Source organism: Zalophus californianus, chromosome 9, assembly GCF_009762305.2.
Source record: "Zalophus californianus isolate mZalCal1 chromosome 9, mZalCal1.pri.v2, whole genome shotgun sequence".
NCBI classification, from domain to species: Eukaryota; Metazoa; Chordata; class Mammalia; order Carnivora; family Otariidae; genus Zalophus; species Zalophus californianus.
The window spans coordinates 29,496,556-29,501,686 of NC_045603.1; the positions used below are offsets into that span (position 1 = coordinate 29,496,556).

General features: G+C 39.1%; 1 pseudogene; it reads right to left on the reverse strand.

Annotated features, from left to right (window-relative positions):
* Nucleotides 1-2,562: 2,562 nt before the first annotated feature.
* Nucleotides 2,563-3,403, reverse strand: LOC113923155 (annotated as a pseudogene).
* Nucleotides 3,404-5,131: the final 1,728 nt, after the last annotated feature.

Below are 5,131 nucleotides of genomic sequence, written 5' to 3' on the forward strand. Positions count from 1 at the left end.
CTATTTTTTGGAACAGTTTCAGGAGAATAGGTATTAATTCTTCTTTAAATGTCTGATAGAATTCCCCTGGGAAGCCATCTGGCCCTGGGCTTTTGTTTCTTGGGAGATTTTTGATGACTGCTGCAATTTCATTAGTGGTTATAGGTCTGTTCAGGTTTTCTATTTCTTCTTGGTTCAGTTTTGGTAGTTGATACATCTCTAAGAATGCATCCATTTCTTCCAGGTTATCCAATTTGCTGGCATAAAGTTGCTCATAATATGCTCTTAAAATCGTTTGTATTTCTTTCGTGTTGGTTGTGATCTCTCCTCTTTCATTCATGATTTTATTTATTTGGGTCCTTTCTCTTTTCTTTTTGATAAGTCTGGCCAGGGGTTTATCAATCTTGTTCATTCTTTCAAAGAACCAGCTCCTAGTTTCGTTGATCTGTTCTACTGTTCTTTTGGTTTCTAGTTCATTGATTTCTGCTCTGATCTTTATTATTTCTCTTCTCCTGCTGGGTTTAGGCTTTATTTGCTGTTTTTTCTCTAGCTCCTTTAGGTGTAGGGTTAGGTTGTGTATTTGAGACCTTTCTTGTTTCTTGAGAAAGGCTTGTATTGCTATATACTTTCCTCTTAGGACTGCCTTTGCTGCATCCCAAAGATTTTGAACAGTTGTGTTTTCATTTTCATTGGTTTCCATGAATTTTTTAATTCTTCTTTAATTTCCTGGGTAACCCATTCATACTTTAGTAGGATGCTATTAGCCTCCATGTATTTGAGTTCTTTCTGACCTTCCTCTTGTGATTGAGTTCTAATTTCAAAGCATTGTGCTCTGAAAATATGCAGGGAATGATTCCAATCTTTTGGTACCAGTTGAGACCTGATTTGTGACCTAGGATGTGATCTATTCTGGAGAATGTTCCATGGGCACTAGAGAAGAATGTGTATTCCATTGCTTTGGGATGGAATGTTCTGAATATGTCTGTGAAGTCCACCTGGTCCAGTGTGTCATTTAAAGTCTTTATTTCCTTGTTGATCTTTTGCTTTGATGATCTGTCGATTTCAGTCAGGGGGGTGTTAATGTCCCCCACCATTATTGTATTGTTGTTAATGGTTTTCTTTGCTTTTGTTATTAATTGGCTTATATAATTGGCTGCTCCCATGTTAGGGGCATAGATATTTACAATTGTTAGATCCTCTTGTTGGATAGACCCTTTAAGTAAGATATAGTGTCCTTCCTCATCTCTTATTACAGTCTTTGGTTTAAAATCTAATTTGTCTGATATAAGAATTGCCACCCCAGCTTTCTTTTGGTGTCCATTAGCATGGTAACTGGTTTTCCACCCCCTCACTTTTAATCTGGGGATGTCTTTGGGTCTAAAATGAGTCTCTTGCAGACAGCATATCAATGGGTCTTGTTTTTTAATCCAATCTGATAGCCTATGTCTTTTGATTGGCACATTTAGCCCATTTACCTTCAGTGTAACTATTGAAAGATATGAATTTAGTGCCATTGTATTGTCTGTAAGGTGACTGTGACTGTATATTGTCTGTGTTCCCTTCTGGTCTCTGTTGCTTTTAGGCTCTCTCTTTGCTTAGAAGACCCCTTTCAATATTTCTTGGAGGGCTGGTTTCGTGTTTGCAAATTCCTTTAGTTTTTGTTTGTCCTGGAAGCTTTTTATCTCTCCTTCAATTTTCAATGATAGCCTAGCTGGATATAGTATTCTTTGCTGCATATTTGTCTCATTTAGTGCTCTGAATATATCATGCCAGTCCTTTCTGGCCTACCAGGTCTCTGTGGATAGGTCTGTTGCCAATCTAATGTTTCTACTGTTGTAGGTTACCTATCTCTTCTCCCGAGCTGCTTTCAGGATTTTCTCTTTGTCTCTGAGACTCATAAGTTTTACTATTAGATGTCGGGGCATTGACTTATTTTTATTGATTTTGAGAGGGGTTCTCTGTGCCTCCTGGATTTTGATGCCTGTTTCCTTCCCCACATTAGGGAAGTTCTCTGCTATAATTTGCTCCAATATACCTTCTGCCCCTCTCTCTCTTTCTTCTTCTTCTGGGATTCCAATTATTCTAATGTTGTTTAATCTTATGGTATCACTTATCTCTTGGATTCTGCCCTTGTGATCCAGTAGTTGTTTATCTCTCTTTTTCTCAGCTTCTTTATTTTCCATCATTTGGTCTTCTATATCACTGATTCTCTCTTCTGCCTCATTTATCCTAGCAGTTAGAGCCTCCGTTTTTTATTGCACCTCATTAATAGCCTTTTTTTTAAAGTTCGTTTTATTTAGGCTGCAATGTGTAGATTATTTATTTAGTTTTAAAACAAGCTTAATATACAGTTTAATTATTACCACCAGTTTGATTTATCTTCAACAACCTAAGAAGAGAATAAAGTTCTACTGTACTAGTTTAAGAAATCTGTTCTGGAAAAAAAAAAAAAAATTCATTCTGTGTAGAAACATTTATATTAATTCTCCCAGAGTTTAAAGCTTTATAATCAAATCATTTTAGCCCATTAAGGACTTTTTAAATTTTGCATAATATCCTGAAAAACACTATTTTATGATACTATCAACAAAACTCAATGCCACTTGCTCCAATAATAAAAATATGGTTTTGTAAACTGTTACTTTTTAAATGACGTCAAACCAAAGAAAACTGGTTGCTGGTTTTAAAATCCTCTTGTTTGGAGAAAAATATTCTATGCCTTACTACTTGTTGCCATGCCTTACAGAGATAGGGTCTATAGTCCGCATCTGCCTCACTCGGATGGTTCAAGGCAGAAGAAGGCCCTTTTGTCCAGTTTGAGGTTTTCTGTATTATACTTTGTGTTGTTGCAAAAAGAACCAAGCGATACTCATTTACGAGCTTCTCTAAGAACTGAGCACATTTCTTCAGGGTATACTCCTGTAGGTTAACACTTTCTCCTCCATTGACATGGTCTATCCAGTAAAAAGCGGACAGGCTATCCAAGATCAGAAGGCAGAGGGAAGGGCAGCTACAAACCATGCTTCTAGTGAGTACAGCATGAGGAGCAGCTGGGTGTTACTACTGCAGTTCACCAAAAGCAACCTTCCGAGGCAGGATTTTACCATTTCTTCACAACTCTGGGATAGTCTATGTTCGAGAATTGTAACCAGCCGAAGCATATCAAAGTGATAATCTGTGTCAATAAATAAGACTTCTACTTCCAGTCCCCTTCCGATTTTGGGAGTATACATCATGCTGTTAAATGATAAAGCAATTCTGTTTTTCCTGTTCCCTCTGGACCATGAAATTCAAGAATATCACCATGTACAGATGAATCTTCATCAGCAAACAGATATGGTTCTATTTCTTTCAAGGAACTTCTACCTTCAAGTCGGCCAAGGAGCTCTGTCCCAGACTCGGCCCTGCGGAAGTCACTACACATCACCCCGGAGGCTGGGCTAACCAAACACTCAACTTTCCCGCCACTAGCGCCATTTACCGCCCATTAATAGCCTTTTTGATTTCGACTTGGTTAGTTTTTAGTTCTTTTATTTCTCCAGAAAGGGTTTCTCTAATAACTTCCACGCCTTTTTCAAGCCCAGCTAGTATCTTTAAAATCATGATTCTGAACTCTAGGTCCGACATCATACTAATGTCTGTATTGAGTAGGTCCTGGGTAGTTGGTAGTACCTCTTGTTCTTTTTGTTGAGGTGATTTTTTTCCATCTTGTCATTTTGTCCAGAGGAGAATAGCTGAATGAGAGAACAAAATGCTAACAGGGCAACAATGTCCCCAGAAAATATACTCTAAATAAATCAGAAAAGACCTGAAACCAGGGAAAGAAAGAAAAAGGAAAAAAAAAAAGATAAAAACAAACAAAAACAGAATAAAACAACAACAAAAAAAAGAACAAAAAAAAAACAGAATATGATCAAATATGATCAGGCTGGGGCATAGATCAGTGCCACAGAATAGATTTTGGGTGTATTTTGCTCTGTTAGAAGAAGGTGCCTTCCAAAATTTTAAAGAAAGAAAAATATATGTACAAAAATAAGGGTTAATATGATGAAGGGATGGAATATAACTGTAAAGATGAAAATTATTAAAAATTTTATAAAAGGAATTGATAAGAAGTTGTTTGAAAAAAGAAAGAAGAGGATTTAAAAAAAAAGAAAAAAAAAGGGAGAGAATGTGATCAGGCAGGAGACTAGAACAAAGCCATACACTAGAGATTTAGGGTATATTTTGATCTGTTAGAAGAAACTGTATCTCAAAATTTTAAAGAGAGAACAACTTATATATATATATGCCAAAAATAAGGGTAACTACTATGAAGGGATAGAATATGACTGTAAAAATGAAAAATAAAAATGTTTTTTTAAAAAGGGATAAGATGTTGGTTGAGAAAGGGAAAAAGAAATATTAAAAAAAAAGACAGTTAAAAAAATTAATTTTGAAAGACTAAAGAATCATGGTAAAAGAGCCATGAATCCTATGTGCAGTATTCCCCTAGCGCTGGAGTTCTCCCATTCTCATTAATTGGTAAACTTGGTCTTGGCTGGCAGTTCTTGCTGATCTTCTGGGGAAGGGGCCTGTTGCCATGGTTCCCAAATGTCTTTGCCGGAGGCGGAATTGCCCCGCCCTTGCCCCTCCGGACTAAGTAATCTGCTCGGGTTTGCTCTCATGAGCTTTTGTTTCCTACAAGCTCTAGGTACAGCTTTGGAGGACAACAGTGAAAATGGCGGCCTCCTAATCTCCACCCCAGAGGAGCCGAGAACTCGGGGCCCCACTCCTCAGTGCGCCCCCAAAGAAAAGCAATCACTCCCGTCTCCCAGGTCTCTGGCCGCACTCCGTGCTCACACGGCCTGTGACCGAGCGTTTTTATCTCTGGCACCCAAATCGGTGTGGAGTCTCCAAACCCAGGAGATCCCTGCAGTGCGTTTCCACGCTGCTCCTCCCGGGGGAGGAAGGGGAGTCTCCCTGGCTCTGCCACTTGTCGGGTCCCTGCTGGAGGAGCAGTGGCCTGAATGTGCCGCGGATCGTGGTTTATGGCAACCCCCAGCTGAGAGCCCGTGCCTATGCTCCGTCTCTGCAACCGGCTTCCCCGCTCCGATACCTGGGAGATCTGCTGCACTCAGGCACCCCTGGTTTTTCTGTGACCCCGAGGGTC